This window comes from Bufo gargarizans, chromosome 6 (genome assembly GCF_014858855.1).
Source record: "Bufo gargarizans isolate SCDJY-AF-19 chromosome 6, ASM1485885v1, whole genome shotgun sequence".
Lineage (NCBI taxonomy): Eukaryota > Metazoa > Chordata > Amphibia > Anura > Bufonidae > Bufo > Bufo gargarizans.
The window spans coordinates 195,533,765-195,560,423 of NC_058085.1; the positions used below are offsets into that span (position 1 = coordinate 195,533,765).

A 26,659-nucleotide genomic window follows, 5' to 3' on the forward strand; every position below is an offset into this window, starting at 1 on the left:
ATCGCAGCTACAGCTCATAGAGGTCGGGAGCCGGCTATGTCATTTTGCAGCTCCCGCCTCCTGTTCAATTTGAATGAATGAGAGAGTTCTCTTCATTGGTGGCGCAGTGGCCACAGCCCCTCCCCTTCTCTTGTCCCCTGTCCTCCCATTGGCTGCAGCAGCAGCAGCACAGGGGGAGGGAGACACTGCTCCTTCTCCCCTGTGCTGCTGCTGAGGGAACATGGAGAGCGCTGTCAGCAGCGCGATCTGAGTTCCCAGTACGTTATCGGTATATCGGCAAAATAAATGCCGATACCGATAACAGTCAAAATCCTCAATAATCGGCCGATAATATCGGTAAAACCGATAATCGGTCGATCCCTAGCTTGGATCCCTTGACATCCCCTTGGGCACCTTATTTCTTTGAGTGACAGGTTAGTAAAAGCTATTTTTTAGCAAAATAAGGCTAAAGATCACATTTAGAAGCCCACATCAGGAATCGTGATGAGGCCCTGAACATCAGCATATGTTTAACTGACAGGGGTGAAACCTGGTGACAGAATCCCTTTAACCAGCGACGGAGCCCAACATCATTATTGCCAGCCTCATTGGGGCATTCACAATTACACATTAGGTGGTAGTGCCCAGTCTGTAGCTACAACTACTGGCATGTACTGACAGCCTGAGGCAGCCAGGGCATGCTGTGACTTCTTGATCAGACCTTATACCATTTTCCTTAGCATATTAATGTCCAGCGGGAGCACCAGCCTGAAGAGTGGGTGCAAAATCCAAGAGGGGGCAACGGCAATCCCCAATAATATAATTGAGAGAACAGGACTGCACTCCAAGTTGTGATGAAAACAAAGTAGTTTTATTCACCCATGTTATGGCATATCTTGCGACGTTTCAGCTCTTGCGAGCCTTTCTCAAGCTTGAGAAAGGCTCGCAAGAGCTGAAACGTCGCAAGATATGCCATAACATGGGTGAATAAAACTACTTTGTTTTCATCACAACTTGGAGTGCAGTCCTGTTCTCTCAAATATAAAAAAAATATATATTATATATATATATATATATATATATATATATATATATATATATATATATATACACACACAGACACACACACACACACACACACACATATATACACACACAGGTCCTTCTAAAAAAAATTAGCATATTGTGATAAAGTTCATTATTTTCTGTAATGTACTGATAAACATTAGACTTTCATATATTTTAGATTCATTACACACCAACTGAAGTAGTTCAAGCCTTTTATTGTTTTAATATTGATGATTTTGGCATACAGCTCATGAAAACCCCAAATTCCTATCTAAAAAAATTAGCATATGATGAAAAGGTTCTCTAAACGAGCTATTAACCTAATCATCTGAATCAACTAATTAACTCTAAACACCTGCAAAAGATTCCTGAGGCTTTTAAAAACTCCCAGCCTGGTTCATTACTCAAAACCGCAATCATGGGTAAGACTGCCGACCTGACTGCTGTCCAGAAGGCCATCATTGACACCCTCAAGCAAGAGGGTAAAACACAAAGAAATTTCTGAACGAATAGGCTGTTCCCAGAGTGCTGTATCAAGGCACCTCAGTGGGAAGTCTGTGGGAAGGAAAAAGTATGGCAGAAAACGCTGCACAACGAGAAGAGGTGACCGGACCCTGAGGAAGATTGTGGAGAAGGACCGATTCCAGACCTTGGGGGACCTGCGGAAGCAGTGGACTGAGTCTGGAGTAGAAACATCCAGAGCCACCGTGTACAGGCGTGTGCAGGAAATGGGCTACAGGTGCCGCATTCCCCAGGTCAAGCCACTTTTGAACCAGAAACAGCGGCAGAAGCGCCTGACCTGGGCTACAGAGAAGCAGCACTGGACTGGTGCATGTCATTCAATCAAGGTGCCAGAGTCTGGAGGAAGACTGGGGAGAGGGAAATGCCAAAATGCCTGAAGTCCAGTGTCAAGTACCCACAGTCAGTGATGGTCTGGGGTGCCATGTCAGCTGCTGGTGTTGGTCCACTGTGTTTTATCAAGGGCAGGGTCAATGCAGCTAGCTATGAGGAGATTTTGGAGCACTTCATGCTTCCATCTGCTGAAAAGCTTTATGGAGATGAAGATTTCATTTTTCAGCACGACCTGGCACCTGCTCACAGTGCCAAAACCACTGGTAAATGGTTTACTGACCATGGTATTACTGTGCTTAATTGGCATGCCAACTCTCCTGACCTGAACCCCATAGAGAATCTGTGGGATATTGGGAAGAGAAAGTTGAGAGACGCAAGACCCAACACTCTGGATGAGCTTAAGGCCGCTATCGAAGCATCATGGGCCTCCATAACACCTCAGCAGTGCCACAGGCTGATTGCCTCCATGCCACGCCGCATTGAAGCAGTCATTTCTGCAAAAGGATTCCCGACCAAGTATTGAGTGCATAACTGAACATAATTATTTGAAGGTTGACTTTTTTTGTATTAAAAACACTTTTCTTTTATTGGTCGGATGAAATATGCTAATTTTTTTAGATAGGAAATTTGGGTTTTCATGAGCTGTATGCCAAAATCATCAATATTAAAACAATAAAAGGCTTGAACTACTTCAGTTGTGTGTAATGAATCTAAAATATATGAAAGTCTAATGTTTATCAGTACATTACAGAAAATAATGAACTTTAGCACAATATGCTAATTTTTTTAGAAGGACCTATATATATATATATATATATATATATATATATATATATATATATGCGCAATATTCAGAACTGCTTATATGATTACGGCAGTTACTAAAACATGAAGAAAATCTATATGTTCAGCTACATACAAATCAGGTTAGGTGTACACCAATGGGCCGAGAAGTTTTCCAGCACATACCCCATAGAATTCCACTCCCAATGGAGGTCTAGTGCATTCTTTAGGCCACAGTCACAAAAGGTGCTTTGGCGTGTATATATATATATATATATATATATATATATATATATATATATATATATATATATATATATATATATATATATATATATATATAGATAGTGGGGTTTCGCTCTGGTAGATAGGCCAAGCTGATGCAGAACAGAGGCAAAATACAAGTTCTTAATTCAAACTTCAGTGTTTATTGACACTTGCGGCAGTTGCATAAAATAACACGCCACTTTGCAGTTGCCTTAAAGGGGTTGCCCGGGTTCAGAGCTGAACATGGACATACCCTTATTTTCACCCAGGCAGCCCCCCTGAGGCTAGCATCGGAGCATCTCATGCTCCGATGCGCTCCCTTGCCCTGCGCTAAATCGCACAGGGCAAGGTCTCTTGTTTAAAAAATAAATAAAAAAATAAAAAATAAAAAAACCACACAGTCTGGCGGAAACTTCTGCCCGGCAGTGTGTTCGGTGAAGTCACCGGCTCTGATAGGCGGCCTTTAGCGCTGCCCTAGCCATTTTACTGGCTAGGGCAGCGCTAAATCCCGCCCATCAGTGCCGTCACCATGGTTCCTGGCAGCGTCACCGGAACTCCTAAAAGTGCCTTTGCCCTGAGGGGGGGGGGGGGGGATGGAGGGATGTCCGGGTTCAGCTCTGAACCCAGACAACCCCTTTAATGGCTGCGTGAAGTCAGAGGAATGCGAGACCACGTCTGCATGGGGTGTGTATCCAAAATACACATGCTACTCATCGGCCTCTGATTTCACTCTATACATTGCATAGGATGAAATCTGCTGTGGAAATCCACAGCATAAATTGACAAGATGCAGATTTAAAATCTGCACCACACGTCACGTTATCTGCAGGATGAGAAAATCCAATGCAAATCCACAGCAAAATCCATGCCATGTGGATGTACCCATCCAGGCACAGAAGAGTGGTGGTGTGGAACGCTAGCTGCATCCTCTTAGCACCCATCCAGCCTTCATCAATGTGCCCCAAAGCCTTGTAGAACTTACGTTAGTTTAAACAGAAGGTATTGTGAAGAAGTCCACAGGGAGGTTTCAGATCATGGCCTGAGAGGACATTCTGCTGACAGATAATGCCACCTCTGTTCTCCACGGTCTGCACCCCACCTGTGACACTTGGCATTGACTTCTAGATCCCAGAAGAGAGTCTGTGAAACGTCCGGCCAACAAAAGGATGCGAATGCTAATCTACCGAGTGACCGAGATGCCGGCTGTGGTAGCATATTCATACGAAACACAAACAGCACTTCCGTGTTGGGTAGGAATTCCTCTCTTCACTGCTCTTTCAATTTCAAAACCTCAGAAAATTGAAGTAATAAATACTTTTTTTAAAACCTAACAGGTATTTGACACATGCCTTAGTAAAGACGTGTAACTTCTCATCCTGCTCCCATTCTATTCAATGGGCCTGTGAGAATAAAGGAACCGTACCAGATGCAAAACCGTTTATGTTTGCATCCACAAAAAGGACATTTCCACAGGGTGCAGGAACGCGCAGACGCTCTCTTAGGATGTGAATTTAGTTTACTGGATAAAGTGTGAATATGGAGTCTCTGATCATTTGGAATCCATTGATTCTGATAAAATTATCCTAACCTATGTATAAGGGCTCATGCACATGGCCATTGCGTGTTTTGCGGTCCGCATAACACGGAAGGGAAGGGCCGACCCCTAATAGAACAGTCCTATACTTGTCTGTAATGCAACAATAATAAATAAAAGCTATGGAAAAAATAAATTCTGATCCCTATAACTTTTATTCATGTCTACTCAGCAGTGTAAATACTCATTTTTGCAGGGCGATCAGTAATTTCTAGGGATGAGCAAATAGACTTCAGATGAAACATCTGAAGTCGATTTGCATAAAACTTTGTTCTAACACTGTACGGAGCAGGAGCTCCATATAGTATTAGAATGTATTGGCTCTGATGAGCCGAAGTTGTTGACGAAGTTGTACCTTGAAACCGGATCAGGAAATAGTTTTTTACAGTACAAATTAATTTATGAAGTTATTACGCGAAGTCTCGCGATACTTTGCGAAGCAATAACTTCAGCTCATCTGAACCAATACATTCTAATACTGTACAGAGCTCCTGCACCGAAGTTTTATGCAAATCAACTTTGGATGTGTCATCTGAAGTCGATTCACTCATCCCTAGTAATTTCTATTGATACCATTTTGTTTGAGGGGAGGTGTAGCAACGAAAAAATGTTGGATCAGCCATTTTGAAATGTTTTCCCATTACTGTGTTCATCGTACAAAATATAAATATTTTTACATTTTGATAGTTTGAGTGTTTTGGGGATGCTAATGATTGTTATTTTTTATTACGGTATTTTAATTTTATTTTTAATGAGGAAGGGGAGCTAATTTAAATTCTTAGGTTTTTATTTTATTGGTCCCACCAAATGAATTAATGCTGGGGGCCCACCTTACATGGGTCTCACAAATGTAAAAAGAAAATAATACTGTCCATATAACACCATAATACCAGTATGTACTGTATATAAAAGTTCTGTCAAAGAGGTTGTACATCGCTAGTATATTGATGAACTATCCTCAGCATAAGTCATCAGAATGACATCAGTGGGGGTCTAACTCTTGGCTGTTTGAGAAGGGCATGGCGCAACTAAATGGGAGGAGCAGTTTTGGTTACACTACATCGCCGATATGGTCTAGACGGCGTGCAGTTAAGCAGTGAAAAGGACGTAGCACTCGCATGATAGATAGGAGTCCTGGGACAAACACCCGTGCTAATCTGATATAGAAAAATTGGAAATTGCAGTCCCCACTGCACGGAACAGCCAACGACCGTGTGCATGAGCCCCAAGTCATGAGTATACTAGCATTGCACAACCCTTTAATATCTTTTATAGGTTCCATTTAACATACAAGCCCAGGATGTATACACTGTACAAATACCTCAGAAGGATACCATACAGTGACGCCTAAATATGTTTTCTGGACCGCTCAGGTTAGGTCATCAATATCTAATGGTTGGGGGTCCGACTCCAGGCACCCTGGTCAATCAGCCATTTGAAAAGGACCACAGAAACACCATGGAAATGGACGTGACATCAGAAGCTGACCAGCGGTGGCGATGGAAGTCAGACCCTCACTGAACATATATTGATGACTGATCATGAGAACAGGTCTGAAGTACTGAATTCCAGGAAAACTTCTTATATATAAGACATATATATGTTTTACTGGATATAGATGTATGGAATACTGATGTTTTCTAGACAGACTGAGGCCAAAAGCAGAGTCTTCTGGCTCTGGCTAATGTAACCCTATGGACACGTTTACCATGAATGTTGGCAGCTTTCCCGTAATATGTGCTTGTGATACAAACCCAACCAATATAATAAAATGTGCGCTCACACATAAGTATACATCATAACATGTAGAAGGTAAATACATATTAGACAAACACATTATGCATACAGTATATACCGGTTTTATTTTTTCACTTTATAAGACATTTTTTCACCCTAAATGGCCGTGCGTCTTATCAGGATAGGCAGTATGGGCACTTACCAACAACCAATCAGCTGTTGGTGTAAGCTCCTGGTATTGGAAATAACACTGTGGACACAGCCGGAAGCAGAAGGTTGTGTCCACCATGCATTGGCTGTGTCAGATGAAGAGAAGGTGAGAGCAAAAAGCCTACTGCTTCCAGCTCCAGCAGCTGGCACCAACGGCTGATCCGTGGATATCCTTAAGACAGGTCACCAATATCTCTAAGCCCCGGAAAACTCCTTTAGAGGGAGAAATGAAACGTGTGGATTTACCCTAAAAGATTTTACACTTTATTACATGTTACTGGTCACTTCTGTATCAGGACAACCACAGCAGACAGGCTCTGACTTTGGAGTCGCCTGGTACAGCACATCTATTAAAGTGGGAGCTTAGGTTTCTACACTCACCCTGCACTCAGTATGAGCTCTTCGAAGTGTTGTGTACATAGGCTTCCTTGCTACAATGAGGTCTAGACAGACGGCACAAGGAGACGTCTGGTATGTCTCAGGATTCTCCAGAAGAAATATGAATGTGAAAGCAGAGTAGCGCTTTAATGGACACCAATGGGATAGCAGCAAATAAAAATACCATGGCCCATATTACTACTACACTGCTGAAATCTTTCACCAGTGGCCAGGAATAATAGGGATACAAATCTAAAAAGCAAGATCAGTAGGAGAAGCAAAGAGACTGAGGAATTCAATGTCACATTGGAAACACAAGGACTTGTTTTTTTCAGTCTGTCACTTGAAGAGGCAATTGGGCTCCCCCCCCCCCCCCCCCACCCCACGACATCGAATCCCGTTTGCCCTCTGTATTTTCCAGTCACTATTCTGACTCCAGTCCCTGCCATTGGAGTAGAGGCCTCAAAAGTAGTGCAGATGGAAAGTGGAACAGTTGCCCATAGCACCCAAACCCCCTTCTAATATTTCTAAATGCCTCTGCCTTCCGAGAGCTGGGATGTGATGGACATTTACAACAGGAATGGTAAAATATCCACTACGAGAAAATGGAAAACCTGGAAAACTTAATGCAATTTGTTGGCGGCTGTGCTTGAGAGATCCATCGCCCCATCCAGTCCCAGATCTTGTGATCGACCTGACCAGGGGAGCTGCTGGACACCCTGAAGAGCAGGTTCTGTAGCACGGACAGTGTGTGGGCAGGTGCTATCTTGTTAGAACAACACATACGAGTCAAAAAAGGCAGTAGAACTGGTTCCACAATGTCCTGGACATAACGAAGGCTGATCAACGTTCCCTCCACAAATACCAAACAGGAGCGGTCAGAGAAGCTATCGGCGCCCCACTCCAAAACACCTAGGGAGGAATTTATCATGAGGGGAATACTTGAAGTCCGTTTTACTTGAGTCTGCGTTGGCGTACTTTATGCCACATTTATCAAATGTCACACGTTGTTTAATAAATGTGTTTCATCCTTAAAGGGGGTATTCAACCCCTATAATAACCCCGCTCCCGAGTGCCTGCTACGCTCCTGATGCCCACACAGCCGCTGCTGCATCTCCCCTGTCCAATGGAACAAAACTATCCTTTTTTGGGGGGTAATAAGGCAACAAAAAAATTTATAAATGGCAAATCATGCAATTTTTATTTTATTTTTTTGTGTCACGGTGTTCACCACATAGGAGATTTTTTAAAATATTTTTATAGTTGGGACTTTTTGGATGTGGCAATATGTGATATGTTTATTTATTTATTTTATTATCTTTTGATCCCTTGTCCTATTCACTCTAAGGCTGGTTTCACACGGGCGTTGCGGATTGGTGCCGGATGCGTTCAGAGTGCGTTTAGTGAAACTCGCACTATTTTGCAAGCAAGTTCAGTCAGTTTTGTCTGCGATTGCGTTTAGTTGTTCAGTTTTTTCCGCGCGGGTGCAATGCGTTTTGATGCGTTTTTCACGCGCGTGATAAAAAACTGAATGTTTACAAACAACATCTCTTAGCAACCATCAGTGAAAAACGCATCGCACCCGCACTTGCTTGCGAATGCAATGCGTTTTTCACGCAGCCCCATTCACTTCTATGGGGCCAGGGCTGCGTGAAATACGCAGAATATAGAACATGCTGAGATTTTCACGCAACGCAGAACTGATGCGTGAAAAACAACGCTCATGTACACAGACCCATTGAAATGAATGGGTCAGGATTCAGTGCGGGAGCTATGCGTTCACGTCACGCATTGCACCCGCACGGAAAACTCGCTCGTGTGAAAGGGACCTAATAGAGCTCTATCAGGGTGAATAGGACTTCACACTCTCCCTGCTGCCCTGTGCATAGCCAGGGCTTCAGTAGTGTCCCAGCTGCCATGCTATCCGATCGGAGCCCCAGGATTACACTGCTGGGGCTCCGATCAGAAGCTAACAATGCCACCAAAAGGCAGGAGGGGAGGGGACTCTGGCCACTGCCACCAATTATTTTAATAGTTGGGGTGGCACACTGCGCCACCAATTATTTTAATACTGGGGAAGAGGGGGGGGGGTGCAATGCACCACCAATGATTTAATACTGGGGAAGAGGGAAGGGGGGGGGGCGTACTGCACAACCAATGATTATTACCGTTTAATACAGGAGGCTGGGTGCGGGAAGCAGAATCATAGCCGACACCCAGCCTCTATGACAAGAAGCTGCGATCAGCGGCAGTTAACCCCCAGGGGGTTAACTGCCGCTGATCGCAGCTTACTTTCAAAAAGGCTGGGCGACAGCTATGTGATTCTGCACCCAGCCTCCTGCATTTGTATTAAACGTTAACTTTTATTGGTGGCCCAGTGCGCCCTACCCTCTTCCACCCCTCTCTCTCCTCATTCGTGGCAGCGGTGGCACAGGGGGAGGGAAAGAGTGACTCCTTCTCCCTATGTGCTGCTGAGGGAACATGGTGCGCGCTGATAGCAGCGCACTCCATGCTCTGCTATACTGGGCTGCACAGTAGCAAAAGTATCAAATGGGTATCGAAAATTTGATACCCAAAACAAAACATCCAGCGAGTGGGGGTGGGGGCTGCTGGTGTCAGCCAACAGCAGGCCGTTACTGAAAAAAGCATTCCTAGCTACACCCCCGATGCCTGGGTAAGTAGAACCTGTAAGAGGTGCCTGGGCATTAAAACCCTTTAAGGCCTCATGCACACGGACGTTTTTTTTCACGGTCCGCAAAACGGGGTTCCGTTGGTCCGTGATCCGTGACCGTTTTTCCGTCCGTGGGTCTTCCTTGATTTTTGGAGGATCCACGGACATGGAAAAAAAAGTCATTTTGGTGTCCGCCTGGCCGTGCGGAGCCAAACGGATCCGTCCTGAATTACAATGCAAGTCAATGGGGACGGATCCGTTTGATGTTGACACAATATGGTGCCATTTCAAACGGATCCGTCCCCATTGACTTTCAATGTAAAGTCTGGAGTTCTGTTATACCATCGGATTGGAGTTTTCTCCAATCCGATGGTATATTTTAACTTGTAGCGTCCCCATCACCATGGGAACGCCTCTATGTTAGAATATACTGTCGGATATGAGCTACATCGTGAAACTCATTTCCGACAGTATATTCTAACACAGAGGCGTTCCCATGGTGATGGAGACGCTTCAGGTTAGAATATACAAAAAAACTGTGTACATGACTGCCCCCTGCTGCCTGGCAGGTGCTGCCAGGCAGCAGGGGGCAGACCCCCCCCCCCTGTTTTTAACTCATTGGTGGCCAGTGGGCCCCCCCTCCCCTGTTGTTAACTCGTTGGTGGCCAGTGTGCGCACCCCCCTCCCTCCCTCCCTCTCTTGTTTTAATACATTGGGGCCAGTGTGCGCGCGCCCCCCCAACCCCCCTCCCTCCCTCTATTGTTTTAATACATTGGGGCCAGTGTGCGCGCGCCCCCCCAACCCCCCCTCCCTCCCTCTATTGTTTTAATACATTGGGGCCAGTGTGCGCACCCCCCCACCCCCCTCCCTCCCCCCATTGTAATCATCATCGGTGGCAGCGGAGTAGAAGATTTTCATACTTACCTGGCTGCTGGCTGCTGCGATGTCTGCGTCCGGCCGGGAGCTCCTCCTACTGGTAAGTGACAGCAATGCGCCGCACAGACCTGTCACTTACCAGTAGGAGGAGCTCCCGGCCGGACGCAGACATCGCAGCAGCCAGCAGCCAGGTAAGTATGAAAATCTTCTACTCCGCTGCCACCGATGATGATTACAATAGAGGGAGGGAGGGGGGTGCGCACACTGGCCCCAATGTATTAAAACAATAGAGGGAGGGAGGGGGGGTTGGGGGGGCGCGCGCACACTGGCCCCAATGTATTAAAACAATAGAGGGAGGGAGGGAGGGGGGTGCGCACACTGTGCCACCAACAGTTAACAACAGGGGAGGGGGGGCCGCACAATGATATTCAAACTGGGGAGGGGGGGGGTCTGCCCCCTGCTGCCTGGCAGCCCTGATCTCTTACAGGGGGATATGATGGGGTTAATTGTACTATCATATCCCCCTGTAAGAGATCGGGTGCTGCCAGGCAGCAGGGGGCAGTCTTGTACACAGTTTGTAGTGTATTCTAACTAGAAGCGTCCCATCACCATGGGAACGCCTCTGTGTTAGAATATACTGTCGGATCTGAGTTTTCACGAAGTGAAAACTCAGCTCTGAAAAAGCTTTTATGCAGACGGATCTTCGGATCCGTCTGTATGAAACTAACCTACGGCCACGGATCACGGACACGGATGCCAATCTTGTGTGCATCCGTGTTCTTTCACGAACCCATTGACTTGAATGGGTCCGTGAACCGTTGGCCGTGAAAAAAATAGGACAGGTCATATTTTTTTCACGGCCAGGAAACACGGCTCACGGATGCGGCTGCCAAACGGTGCATTTTCCGATTTTTCCACGGACCCATTGAAAGTCAATGGGTCCGTGAAAAAAAACGGAAAACGGCACAACGGCCACGGATGCACACGACAGTTTTTTTTCACGGCCCGCAAAAACGGGGTCCGTGGGTCCGTGATCCGTGACCGTTTTTCCGTCCGTGGGTCTTCCTTGATTTTTGGAGGATCCACGGACATGAAAAAAAAGTCATTTTGGTGTCCGCCTGGCCGTGCGGAGCCAAACGGATCCGTCCTGAATTACAATGCAAGTCAATGGGGACGGATCCGTTTGATGTTGACACAATATGGTGCCATTTCAAACGGATCCGTCCCCATTGACTTTCAATGTAAAGTCTGGAGTTCTGTTATACCATCGGATTGGAGTTTTCTCCAATCCGATGGTATATTTTAACTTGTAGCGTCCCCATCACCATGGGAACGCCTCTATGTTAGAATATACTGTCGGATATGAGCTACATCGTGAAACTCATTTCCGACAGTATATTCTAACACAGAGGCGTTCCCATGGTGATGGAGACGCTTCAGGTTAGAATATACAAAAAAACTGTGTACATGACTGTCCCCTGCTGCCTGGCAGGTGCTGCCAGGCAGCAGGGGGCAGACCCCCCCCCCCCTGTTTTTAACTCATTGGTGGCCAGTGGGCCCCCCCTCCCCTGTTGTTAACTCGTTGGTGGCCAGTGTGCGCACCCCCCTCCCTCCCTCCCTCTATTGTTTTAATACATTGGGGCCAGTGTGCGCGCGCCCCCCCAACCCCCCCTCCCTCTCTCTATTGTTTTAATACATTGGGGCCAGTGTGCGCGCGCCCCCCCCAACCCCCCCCTCCCTCCCTCTATTGTTTTAATACATTGGGGCCAGTGTGCGCACCCCCCCAACCCCCCCCCCCCCTCCCTCTATTGTAATCATCATCGGTGGCAGCGGAGTAGAAGATTCATACTTACCTGGCTGCTGGCTGCTGCGATGTCTGCGTCCGGCCGGGAGCTCCTCCTACTGGTAAGTGACAGGTCTGTGCGGCGCATTGCTGTCACTTACCAGTAGGAGGAGCTCCCGGCCGGACGCAGACATCGCAGCAGCCAGCAGCCAGGTAAGTATGAAAATCTTCCACTCCGCTGCCACCGATGATGATTACAATAGAGGGAGGGAGGGGGGGGGGGGGGGTTGGGGGGGCGCGCGCACACTGGCCCCAATGTATTAAAACAATAGAGGGAGGGAGGGAAGGAAGGGGGGTTGGGGGGCGCGCGCACACTGGCCCCAATGTATTAAAACAATAGAGGGAGGGAGGGGGGGTTGGGGGGGCGCGCGCACACTGGCCCCAATGTATTAAAACAATGGAGGGAGGGAGGGAGGGGGGTGCGCACACTGGCCACCAACGAGTTAACAACAGGGGGGGGGGGGGCCGCACAATGATATTCAAACTGGGGAGGGGGGGGGGGGGGGTCTGCCCCCTGCTGCCTGGCAGCCCTGATCTCTTACAGGGGGATATGATGGGGTTAATTGTACTATCATATCCCCCTGTAAGAGATCGGGTGCTGCCAGGCAGCAGGGGGCAGTCTTGTACAAAGTTTGCAGTGTATTCTAACTAGAAGCGTCCCCATCACCATGGGAACGCTTCTGTGTTAGAATATACTGTCGGAAATGAGTTTTCACGAAGTGAAAACTTAGATCAGAAAAAGCTTTTATGCAGACGGATCTTCAGATCCGTCTGTATGAAAGCAACCTACGGCCACGGATCACGGACACGGATGCCAATCTTGTGTGCATCCGTGTTCTTTCACGGACCCATTGACTTGAATGGGCCCGTGAACCGTTGGCCGTGAAAAAAATAGGACCGGTCATATTTTTTTCACGGCCAGGAAACACGGCTCACGGATGCGCCTGCCAAACGGTGCATTTTCCGATTTTTCCACGGACCCATTGAAAGTCAATGGGTCCGTGAAAAAAAACGGAAAACGGCACAACGGCCACGGATGCACACAACGGTCGTGTGCATGAGGCCTAAATCTAACACTTTTGTCTAGAAAAGCTACTCCAGTTTTCCTACTCCACCCTCCCACTGGAGTGACTTATTTTGTAACTTTTTAAAGAGTCTCAATGATAAATCTGAAGAGGAGCTCATTAACATAGCCAACCACACCAACATTACAAAACTGGAGTGAGTGCTGCAAGCAAAATAAAAAAGCGCAAAAACACCATTTTGTGAACTTTTCAATCAAGAATTCTGGATGATAAGTCAGGGTCCTAGTGTCCACTCCGTATGTCTCTACACAATGCATGATGGTAATAGGCGCTCTCCAGCCCTCCTGTGAACTCTGATGTCGCAAAAAATGGACATGTGAACTAGGCCTTAGCTTGGCAAAAGGAGAAACCATGTCACAGAAGTCATGGAGGTATTCTGATGGCGCCATTTACCCTTCTCTTATAATGTACCAGATGTAACGGCAAATAGGTAAGGCTACTTTCACACTCGCGTTTGGTGCGGATCCGTCATGGATCTGCACAGATGGATCCGTTCAGATAATACAACCGAATGCATCTGTTCAGAACGGATACATTTGCATTTAATATAGCCAAAACTGATCCGTCTTGGACACCATTGAAAGTCAATGGAGGACGGATCCGTTTTCTATTGTGCCAGATTGTGTCATAAACGGATCCGTCCCTATTGACTTACATCGTGTGTCAGAACGAATCCGTTTGGCTCAGTTTCGTCAGACGGACACCAAAACGCTGTGAGAGCCCTGAACGGATCCCACAAACGGAAAGCCAAAACGCCAATGTGAAAGTAGCTTAACAATTGTGACCAAGCACATACATTAGTCATTTTTCCAGAGGAAAATATGTCAGTGAGGTGTGGACACGCGGCCTAACCTCAGTTATGAGTCACTTCATTTCTAGACAAAGAGGCGACTGTCAGCTGAAATAACACCAAAAAGTCATTCTGAAGCTAAATTTGTAAATAATACCTGTTTTTCAAAATGACACCTTGAACTTGGCCTGAGGAAGAGTGCTTCAGGTATGCCTGTGGTTCAGGTATGCCTGTGCAAGCAGTTGTGACACTGAGGGCTCAGACAGCAAACATCATTAGAAAGAAAAGCGTGGTACACACTACCCACATTAACGCTGGGTTCACAACTGAGCGTTTTACAGCGCGTTCCTACGCGCTGTAAAACGCACAACTGGCAAGAACCAATGATTCCCTATGGGAATGGTTCTCACCTGGGCGTTTTACAGCGCGTACGATCGCGCTGTAAAACGCCCGACGCTCAAACAAGTGCTTGAGCTTTTTTTTGGGCGTTTGTCGCGCGTTCCCGCACATAGAAATTCGGGAACGCGCGACAATGTGTGAACGCCAGTCTCTGTATGCGCGATTGTAAACGCCCGTACAATCGCGCATACAGAGCGCTCGTTTCCGAACGCTCAGGTCTGAACCCAGCGTAAGAGAGCATTAGACAGAAAAAAGCGTTCCCTCCCAGCAATCGCCTGCTCGCCAGCGGAGGAGACCGGTGCTATTGCTTAATGCAGTGATCTCCTCCACAGTATGGGGGGAGCGATCGTTATACCATCGCTCTTCCTTATACTGAATCACTGTTTGATTAGACACCACGATCTGCCAACAATGTTTATCCTGTCAAAAGATTTGAATGTCTGCTTCATTGGGCAATCATCGGCAGTATTACACTGCCAGATGATCACTAACAAGCATTACCACAAACGCTCGTTAGCGATCATCTGCTGAAAAGTCAGCAGGTGTAATACAGGCTTTTACGCTGGGTTCAGACCTGAGCGTTCTGAAAGGAGCGCTCTGTATGCGCGATTGTACCGGCGTTTGCAATCGCGCATACAGAGACAAGCGAACGCCCATTGTCGCGCGTTCCCGAAAGTCTATGTACGGGAAAGCGCGACAAGACGCCCCAAAGAAGCTCATGTACTTCTTGGGGCGTCGGGCGTTTTACAGCGCAATCGTACGCGCTGTAAAACGCCCAAGTGTGAACCATTCCCATAGGGAAGCATTGGTTTCTCCTTGTTGAGCGTTTTACAGCACGTAGGAACGCACTGTAAAACGCTCAGGTGTAAACCCAGCCTTAGACATAGGGTGTTAAAGGGAAAGTGGGAATGTGTCAACAGAAAACGACCAATTCTTTAAAATTAGGTTTTTGTGATAAACATATAAAATAATTTTTGATTATGTTATTTTTAAAATTTCCCTGGTTATCCATCTTTAAAAAAAGCCTGCTAGGGCTATGGACACACATGGCTTAGGAACAGACTGCCAAAACTGCCATATCTCAGACAGATCCCATTCACTGTAATGGCATCTGCCAGGTGTCACTTTCCATTGGCAGGAGTACAATGACAGCTATCACCTAAGTATAGATAACAGAGGATCCACCATTCACAATATGACAATGATTTCTGCACAGTCAGAGCCTGCCTAGAAAACTCTCTAATTAGGTTACCTGTACACTGCGAAATTTTTTATGTAGAAAATCAGTATAGAAAATGCAACCCAAAAAAAAAAAAAAAAACACACTATTGCTGTTTTTTTGTGCAGATTTTCATATTTTTTTTTTTTTTTAAAACCCCATTACATTAGTTGTGGAGCCGCACAAACAATTCACGTTGTGTGGATTTCAAAAGATGCACTGCAGATCAATTGTCATTCAGATTCAGATCCGCGACCGGTTGCAACAGACGTCAATCAGTTCCCTCCAGACCGTTGTGTCTATGGTCCATGGTGGCTGTTGAAAAGTATCTCTCTAGATGCCATTAAGAACAGGTCAGGCAAGATGGCTGCCCTTATAACTATGTTCAAGAAATAGAATTAAAAAAAAAATAATACAAAGCAAGTACCGTATTTTTCGCCCCAAAAGTGGGGGGAAAAATGTCCCTGCGTCTTATGGGCTGAATACTAATGAGTGCTTCCATTATGGAAGTGCTCATTAGTACCGGAGGACCAGAAAGCGGTGAAGGCTCTGTACTCACCACTGTCTGGTCCCTGGCTGTCGGCTGTGCTGTGGCTGCGCACAGCGTGAGGGCGCATTGTGACCTCACGCTGTGCGCCTCAGTTCACAGCCTAGCCGGCGGCAAGAGCAAGAGGCGCGCCGAAGTTAAGGAGATGCGATGTCCGAAGCAAGAGAGGTGAGTGGATTATTATTATTTTTATCTGATCTGAGGCTGCAGGCTGCATACATGAGGCATCCATTGCTCCGTTCCGTGGCCCCGCAAAAAAAAAATAGAACATGTCCTATTCTTGTCCGTTTGTGGACAAGAATAGGCATTTCTACAATGGGCCGCCCATTCCGTTCCGCAAATTGCAGAAGGCACACGGGCAGCTTCCGTTTTTTGCAGATCCACGCTTTGCGGACCGCAAAAAGCAGCACGGTCGTGTGCATGAGGCCTTAATATGGCCTTTGAACATAATTTTTCAAGTAAAATCATATAAACCCCTTTTTTTGTAATTTTGGTGTTTTTTCCCCGATTAATCGATGAATTTATTGACAACTAATTCATTATTGAAATTATTGTTAGCTGCAGCCCTACAATATTTCAGGGTTTTCAGGTAATTGTGCTCATTTTACCTATGCCCTGTACCTGCATTGTCTATGAAAATAATCATACATTCTTCCCGCTGCTCTGGCTCTCAATTCTCCATCTTATCCTGGCGATCTGTGGGTGACGCACCGCTACGGGGAGGGCGATCTGTGGGTGACGCACCGCTACGGGGAGGGCGATCTGTGGGTGACGCACCGCTACGGGGAGGGCGATCTGTGGGTGACGCACCGCTACGGGGAGGGCGATCTGTGGGTGACGCACCGCTACGGGGAGGGCGATCTGTGGGTGACGCACCGCTACGGGGAGGGCGATCTGTGGGTGACGCACCGCTACGGGGAGGGAGATCTGTGGGTGACACTATATCTTATGCTATATTGTGTCATCCACAGATCCCCCTCCCCATAACACACCCGGCCCCCCCACAGTAGACTATTCCTTAACAGGCAGTAACTTTTACTTCAACTTTAAAATCAGCGCATCTGAATTGATAAGGATCCGTTCAGAATGCATCAGTTTGGCTGCGTTTGGTCTCCATTCTGTTCTGGAGGCGGACACCAAAACGCTGCTTGCGGAGCCAAACGGATCCGTCCTGACTTACAATGTAAGTCAATGGTGACGGATCCGTTTTCACTGACATAATATGGTGCAATTGAAAACGCATCTGTGCCCCATTGACTTTCAGTGTAAGTCAGGACGGATCCGTTTTTTTCATTATCATGAAAAAAAAAAAAAAAAATTCTGAACGGATACCAGCGTTTGCATTATAGTTGTGGATCCGATACCAGACGGATCCGCACCTACTGTAACGCAGGTGTAAAAGTAGCCTTACCCGACAATGAAGCTCCAGTAACAGGCAGAGCGGGCGGCGGCGTAACGACACTCACTCACGTGACGCACCTGCTCCGCCCACTGAATGAAGCAGGCGGAGCAGGTGCGTCACGTGAGTAGGTGACGTTACGCCGCCGTCCTCCCTGCCTGGAGCTTCATTGTCAGGTAATAAAGATGCGCTGATTTAAAGTTGAAGTAAAAGTTACTGCCGGTTAAGGACCCACAGGCATAGCACCTGACCGCCCGCTCCCGCCGACATAGCAACGAATCGGGCAATTATTCGATAACTGGATTCGTTGACAACAAATCCAGTTATTGAATATTATCGATATCTTGGATTAATCGTTGCAGCCCTAAAATATTGCAGAAATTCCACTGATAAATACCACTATGGTTTGCAATCCTTCCCCTCCCCCATATCCTTCTCTCCAAAGAGAGCTATAGCCATAGAGTTCTATGAATTTCGGAGTGAATGAATTATCGAGAGGTGTCTGTGCAGCTTCAGGCTCCATTCACACATCCGCAATTCTGTTCTGCATTTTGCAGAACGGAATTGGGGACCCATTCATTTCTATGGGGCCACACAATGTGCTATCCGGATCCGAACTTCCGGGTCCACAATTCCGTTCCGGAAAAAAATAGAACAGGCATTTTCTATTAAGTGCCGGCGATGTGCGGTCCGCAAAATGCGGAATGCACATTGGCGGTGTCCGTGTTTTGTGGATCTGCTAAACACATACAGATGTGTGAATGGCCCCTGACTATGAGAAGGTAGATATCCGCAGCATAAATTAGAAACTACGTATATAAAATCTGTGCCGCAGGTCGATTAACATCGCAATATGTGGATGAGATTTCGTAAGGCCTCATGCACATGACTATATATATTTTGTGGTTCGCAAAAAATGGATCCAGAAAAAAAAATACGGGTGGAGTCCGTGTGCATTCCGTATTTTGCAGAACAGCCGGCCCCTAACAGAGCAGCCCTATACTTGTCCGTAATGCGGACAATAATAGGACATGTTCTATTTTTTTGCAGAATGGACATACAGAAACGGAATGCACACGAAGGAACTTCCATTTTTTTGAGGACCCATTCAAGTCCCAAAAAAAAAAACACGGAGCGGACACGGAAAGAAAATACGTTTGTGTGCATGAGCCCTAAAACTGTAAAATGCTGCAGATTTGCCACATGCAAGTCTCTAATGGCAAATCCACAATGTTTATCCTAACATTTCCATCAGGCTACATGCACACGACCGTATGCAAATCGCAAAAAAAAAAAAAACTGATGACATCAGTATGCCATCCGTTTTGCGGATCCATTGTAACAATGCCTAAAATGGACAACAATAGGACATGTTCTATTTTTTGGGCGGGGCTACGGAACAGACAAACTGATGCAGACAGCACATGGTTTTTTCCCTTTCTCGTAACACGTCAAAAATTTTTTCTTTTTGGTAATGTTTTTCAACTCCTTAGAGATGCCATCTGGAAAAGCACTGGGAAAAGTGGCATACCTACAGAATGTTGCGTTTTGGGAAATAACTCTTTGTGGTGCGCTTTATAATGCGCTATAGACTTTAAAGTAACATTTGGACATATTTAAAACAAAAGAACAAAAAATACTCAACACAGCAGAAAATTAACAGATAAAAACTGCACAGAAAAGCAAAAAAAAAAAAAGTGTGTGAAACTGCCCTTTGTTTTATTCAGAGACCATTTTACCTTTTGCTGATGTCCAAAATAGAATACTTTGTAATTGGCGTTCCACAGCACGTCATCGGCGCAGGCGCACTGAGGATGGAGCGGCCGAGCGAGCGGCCTCCACTGAGTGCGCCTGCGCCAACTGAAGACCGGCGCGAGATTTAAAACGCACACAGGGCCAGTCAGAGAACGAGCGCGTCCGCTGGCCCTGTCAATCAACATGAGGAGGGGGCGTCATTATGAATGGAGGATGCGGCTGCTAGCAGCAGGTAGCCGCCCTACCTGCTGCTAGAGAGGTAATTTGCATAATATAAAAGTCCGTTTTTTTATATAACTACTGAACCAAACGGAGTAATAGCCATATATATTGAGAAATCGCAGCATAAAGATTTTAAGGAGACAAAAAAATAATAATGAGTTTAGTGGAGTGACAGAAGCCCTTTAAGAATGCTATTATTTTCCCTTATAACCATTTTAGAAGGGAAAATAATACAGTAAATCAATTTACTAACATCATCTTAGCAACCATGCGTAAAAGTCACATTGCATCCGCACTCGATTACCCCTTTCCCAATTTTACATATAAAATATATAAACAATAAATAAACATATCACATATTGCCACGTCCGAAAAGTCCAAACTATTAAAATATTTTAAAAAATGTTATGCACGCCGTAGCAGACAAAAAAAAAAAAAAAAGTCCTCTAGTCCTCCCCAAAAAAATATATAGGACTGTTCGATTATGGGCCGGACGTTCCATAAAATGCGGAACGCACGCAGCTTTTTTTTGGCGTTTTATTTTTTTCAGTTGGTATCGAATATCGCAATACTTTTTTATGGTATCGAAACCGAATCAAAATTTTGGTATCGAAACAGACGAGTGATGGCATTAGCGATCGCTCCTCTCCATCCTTACGGACAATCGCCTGGTGAATTGTTCTGTGTTAGGCCTCTTTAACACGGGTGTGTGTGCCCCGTGGTCGTGCTGCGGCCCACAAAATGCGGGCCGCAATGCACGAGCACAGTCCGTGGGGCAGCCACAGCGGATCGCGGACCCATTCCGTTCCGCAAAAAGATAGGACATGTTCTATCTTTTTGCGGAACGGAAGTACGGGACGAAACCCCACGGAAGCACTTCGTAGTGCTTCCGTTCCGCATCTCCGGATTTGCGGACTCATTAAAGTGAACGGGTCTGCATTCATGATGCGGAATGCCCACGGAAGGGCACTTGTGTATGGCGGATCCGAAAATGCGGTCCGCAATACGGCAACGGGGCGCACACGACCGTGTGAAAGAGGCCTTACCGGCAATCGTCTGCTTGTCAGTGGAGGAGAGCATTGCATTTACATACATCAATCTACTCCACAGTATGGGGGAGCGATCGCTAATGCCATCACACGTCCCCATACAGAATCAGTTTGCCGACAGAAAAGCATGTTTAGACGGCACGATCGGCGCTTCGCTCATTCATCGGGTAATCGGCTGCACCTTTACAACGCCTGCAGGTCATCTGAAATAAGTGGCAGCAGCTCTTGGCGCTAGGTGATTCATCTAATTCATTTGCCTTTGAGGCGCCTGGCGATTCCGTTTTTTTAAAGAATTCTCAAAATCGATATGGTCAGTTACCTGGCCTAGGTGTAGTAACCCCTGCACTGCCAGTTATATATATGGAGAGAGAGAAAATAGCCCCTGCACGGCCAGTCTATGCAGTCCTGGTGTTTTTATTCAGTTTAATTAACAAAAATAAGAAAATTGAGATACAAATTGAAAATCATCCAAATGGTTCCATTGCAGTTACCTGAACAGTTATAGACTATAAGGACTCTCCTGTGAAAGACATATGTTAATGGCTATAAAGACACTAAAAACAAAGTAAAAAAGTAAAATGCCCCGCCATTAGATACACCGTGGACATGACGCGCTGTCACCTATGGACTGCTGTGCAGTATAGTACATGGAAACATCCAGCACCGATACCGGACCTACACAGGACATAAGGGGCAGCAGAATGTTGTGCAAATGACAAACCCAATTTAGTAGATCCGCATACAATCGGCAGGGATCTATTCACCTGCACCCATACCTCCACACTGTCCGTCGGTGAATGGCGAGACCAGCGCACATGCATCCCTTACCAGCTCAATACGTTCTCAGGCATGTCCGACAGTCACTCATCTCCATCGAAAAGCCTTGATGCAAGAAAAACTGCTCAATTGTCTAAGATACACCCAATTTACAGCCATTATATGCAGCGAGATTGAGAGCGAGTCATTTTGTTAACCATTTATGTGTAAACACTCAGACGACCAATTTCAGCTTAGGGCTCATGCACATGGCTGTAGCCGTTTTTGTTCTAGAATTTTTTCGGGTGTTGGGGAAGGGACATACGGATGCGGACGGCACACGGTGTGCTGTGTGACACCACCCTGCCAAATCCTGCAATCACTCAATGATTAACTCGTTCACACAAACTTTTTTTGCGTTCCATATACGGAACCATTCATTTCAATGGTTCAGCAAAAAAAATAAAAAATACAGAATGTACTCCGTATGCATTCAGTTTCCGTATTTCCATTGTTCTGTTCAAAGATAGAACATGTCCTATTATTGCCCGCAAATCAGGTTCTGTGGCTCCATTCAAGTCAATAAGTCAGCAAAAAACAAAACATATACAGAAATGCATCCGTATGTCTACCGTATACGTTCCGTTTTTGCGGAACTATTGAAAATGTTATGCCCAGCCCAATTTTTTCTATGCAATTAGTGTATACTGTATGTGCCATACGGAAAAACGCAACAGAAACGGAAACAAAAAACGTAACAACGGATCCGTAAAAAACTGAAAAAGCCATACGGTCGCGTGCAATAGGCCTTAAGCTTATATTACTCGGGAAGATAATCTTTAAGATAATCGCTAGCAAGCAATCGTACAAACGATCGTTAGAAATGATCTGGCAGTGTAATACTGCCGCCGATTACGAAAAAAATCACAATCTGCTGCTGGCCAACAGCGATCAGTATGGGGAAGAGCTATGGCATTAGCGATCGCTTGTCCCCATACTGTGGAGGAGATTGCTACCTATATAGCAGCGGTCTCCACCACCAGTGAGCAGGCGTTGGAAGGAAAGAACACTTCCCACCAGACAATCGCATGCATCATCTGCAGGTGTAATACAGGGTGGCCCACGAAAAATTAGCCGCCTCCAATATCTCCAAATCAAACCACCTAATAGTAAATCAGCCTAGTGGTCCATAGCTTAGGTGGCACTGGTGGAAAAGAGGACATCACGCCTAGGTGGATTTAGCAGCAAGACATGTATGAATAGCCATAGTGGGCTACATTCACTCCCCCCTAACGGTACAGCCACATGGAGGGCAAAACCAGAAATTAGTCGTATCTGTCCTTTCTACTTTCTCTCCTTTTATGATCCTGATTTTGGCTTCCAAAAACTGCATCTGGAAACCGTACTGTGTGACCGGGGCCTAAAAGACTCCCTATGGCTAGCAAGAGAAACACCTGAAAGAACTGCACGATGCACCTGCAGGGAGGATTTCAGGCAGTACACCTTTATATTTCAGACGGGGTACGAGGGGTCGCTCCCCTGATGGCAGGGTCCCACAGGATAACAGAAGGTGGTACCCGTCTTCTGAAGGCATAGTCTGAGATACAAATCCCAGCCAGACCGACTCTCAAACCGTGCGCCAAAAAATGCATTATTAAATAGTGACACTGAGGTTTAATAAATGTAACATTCAGCCCAAACACCAGATTTTCAAGGTATTTCTGCCAGAAAACACTAAGAAATCTGCAGCTTTCCCTCAAGCGCCATCAAAGCACTTACCACCTATATAGAAAAGCTCTACGACTGCTTATACAGGTATATGTATATATATATATATATATATATATATATATATATATATATATATATACACACCTCATAATCATTCTGATGGATGCACAGGATACTACACTGTATGATAGATACCTACTGTGGATGTGATCATATATCATATACACCTCATACTCATTCTGATGGATGCACAGGATACTACACTATATGATAGATACCTACTGTGGATGTGATCATATATCATTCCATCACTATTACATCTACAAGCACTGATATTGATAAACCTAAGCAATTCATTTCATTTTGACCAGGATGTGAAATCTGCAAATGTTTCCCGAGCTACAGAAACCCCAGAGAAGGGAAGGAAGGAGGAGGTGTGTAGAAGAGTAAGAAGCCAGGACCCCCGGCCATTACCTGGGCGCAGGCCGCCGCCTCCTCCTCAGCAGGGAGCCGTGCAGGTCATCGGGCTGTGTACACACTGCGCTCCGCTACATGCTGCAGCCCTGCTGCACAAAGCAACACCGAGGAGTCACTGCCGACACTTCCTGTGACCGAGGAAATGAGACTGAGGAGGAGGAGATTCCTCCGGACAGCCCATCCATTCTACTGTATGGCTGGAGACAGCTGCCAGACCCTCTATCCATTCTACTGTACGGCTGGAGACAGCTGCCAGACCCTCTATTACACAGCGAGAGACAGCCCAGACTCTCTGTTATACAGTGAGAGACAGCCCAGACCCTCTGTTATACAGTGAGAGACAGCCCAGACCCTCTATTACACAGCGAGAGACAGCCCAGACTCTCTGTTATACAGTGAGAGACAGCCCAGACCCTCTGTTATACGGTGAGAGACAGCCCAGACCCTCTGTTATACGGTGAGAGACAGCCCAGACCCTCTGTTATACAGAGAGAGAGAGACAGCCCAGACCCTCTGTTATACAGTGAGAGACAGCCCAGACCCTCTATTACACAGCGAGAGACAGCCCAGACTCTCTGTTATACAGTGAGAGACAGCCCAGACCCTCTGTTATACGGTGAGAGACAGCCCAGACCCTCTGTTATACGGTGAGAGACAGCCCAGACCCTCTGTTATACAGAGAGAGAGAGACAGCCCAGACCCTCTGTTATACAGTGAGAGACAGCCCAGACCCTCTGTTATACAGAGAGAGAGAGACAGCCCAGACCCTCTGTTATACAGAGAGAGAGACAGCCCAGACCCTCTGTTATACTGTGAGAGACAGCCCAGACCCTCTGTTATACAGTGAGAGACAGCCCAGACCCTCTGTTATACGGTGAGAGACAGCCCAGACCCTCTGTTATACAGAGAGAGAGACAGCCCAGACCCTCTGTTAAAGGCCTCATGCACACGACCGTTGTGTGCATCCGTGGCCGTTGTGCCGTTTTCCGTTTTTTTTCGCGGACCCATTGACTTTCAATGGGTCCGTGGAAAAATCGGAAAATGCACCGTTTTGCAGCCGAGGCCGTGATCCGTGTATCCTGTCCGTCAAAAAAATATGACCTGTCCTATTTTTTTGACGGACAACGGTTCACGGACCCATTCAAGTCAATGGGTCCGTGAAAGAACACGGATGCACACAAGATTGGCATCCGTGTCCGTGATCCGTGGCCGTAGGTTACTTTCATACAGACGGATCCGAAGATCCGTCTGCATAAAAGCTTTTTCTGATCTAAGTTTTCACTTCGTTAAAACTCATTTCCGACAGTATATTCTAACACAGAAGCGTTCCCATGGTGATGGGGACGCTTCTAGTTAGAATACACTGCAAACTTTGTACAAGACTGCCCCCTGCTGCCTGGCACCACCCGATCTCTTACAGGGGGATATGATAGCACAATTAACCCCTTCAGGTGCGGCACCTAAAGGGGTTAATTGTGCTATCATATTCCCCTGTAAGAGATCAGGGCTGCCAGGCAGCAGGGGGCAGACCCCCCCTCCCCAGTTTGAATATCGTTGGTGGCACAGTGTGCGCCCACCATCGCCCCCCCCTTCCCTCCCTCTGTTGTAATAAATCGTTGGTGGCACAGTGTGCGCCCACCATCGGGCCCCCCCCTTCCTCCCTCTATAGTTAAAAATCGTTGGTGGCACAGTGTGCGCCCACCATCGGCCCCCCCCCTCTCTCTATAGTAGTAACAACCATTGGTGGCAGTGTGCGGCCTCCCATTCCCCCCCCCCCCCCTCCATCATTGGTGGCAGCGGAGTTCCGATCGGAGTCCCAGTTTAATCGCTGGGGCTCCGATCGGTAACCATGGCAACCAGGAAGCTACTGCAGCCCTGGTTGCCATGGTTACTTAGCAATAGTACAACAGTAGAAGATTCATACTTACCTGCTTGCTGCTGCGATGTCTGTGACCGGCCGGTCACAGACATAGCAGCAGCAAGCAGGTAAGTATGAATCTTCTACTGTTGTACTATTGCTAAGTAACCATGGCAACCAGGGCTGCAGTAGCTTCCTGGTTGCCATGGTTACCGATCGGAGCCCCAGCGATTAAACTGGGACTCCGATCGGAACTCCGCTGCCACCAATGATGGAGGGGGGGGGGGAATGGGAGGCCGCACACTGCCACCAATGGTTGTTACTACTATAGAGAGAGGGGGGGCCGATGGTGGGCGCACACTGTGCCACCAACGATTTTTAACTATAGAGGGAGGAAGGGGGGGGCCCGATGGTGGGCGCACACTGTGCCACCAACGATTTTTAACTATAGAGGGAGGAAGGGGGGGCCCCGATGGTGGGCGCACACTGTGCCACCAACGATTTTTAACTATAGAGGGAGGAAGGGGGGGGCTCGATGGTGGGCGCACACTGTGCCACCAACGATATTCAAACTGGGGAGGGGGGGTCTGCCCCCTGCTGCCTGGCAGCCCTGATCTCTTACAGGGGGCTATGATAGTACAATTAACCCCTTCAGGTGCGGCACCTGAGGAGTTAATTGTGCTATCATATCCCCCTGTAAGAGATCGGGTGCTGCCAGGCAGCAGGGGGCAGTCATGTACAAAGTTTGTAGTGTATTCTAACTAGAAGCGTCCCCATCACCATGGGAACGCCTCTGTGTTAGAATATACTGTCGGAAATGAGTTTCACGATGTAGCTCATATCCGACAGTATATTCTAACGTAGAGGCGTTCCCATGGTGATGGGGACGCTTCAAGTTATGTTCGGGTGTCCGCCTGGCCGTGCGGAGGCAAGCGGATCCGTCCTGACTTATAATGTAAGTCAATGGGGACGGATCAGTTTGAAGATGACACACTGTGGCTCAATTTTCAAACGGATCCGTCCCCCATTGACTTTCAATGTAAAGTCTGGACGGATCTGTCTGAGGCTACTTTCACACTTAGAAATGTTTTAACAATATAATGCAGACGGATCC

General features: G+C 46.7%; 1 protein-coding gene across 4 annotated transcripts in view; it reads right to left on the reverse strand.

The window, feature by feature from the left end:
• CSGALNACT2 (chondroitin sulfate N-acetylgalactosaminyltransferase 2) overlaps window positions 1–23,817 on the reverse strand; it is a 70,709-nt gene extending 46,892 nt beyond the window's left edge. For 3 of the 4 annotated variants that reach the window (XM_044297231.1, XM_044297233.1, XM_044297234.1), the window contains exon 1: window positions 23,685–23,817. The gene's annotated coding sequence lies outside the window, so the exon portion shown is untranslated. The remainder of the gene's footprint in view (window positions 1–23,684) is intronic. The other variant, XM_044297232.1, reaches the window with a different exon arrangement.
• Between the last annotated feature and the right edge of the window lie 2,842 nt (window positions 23,818–26,659).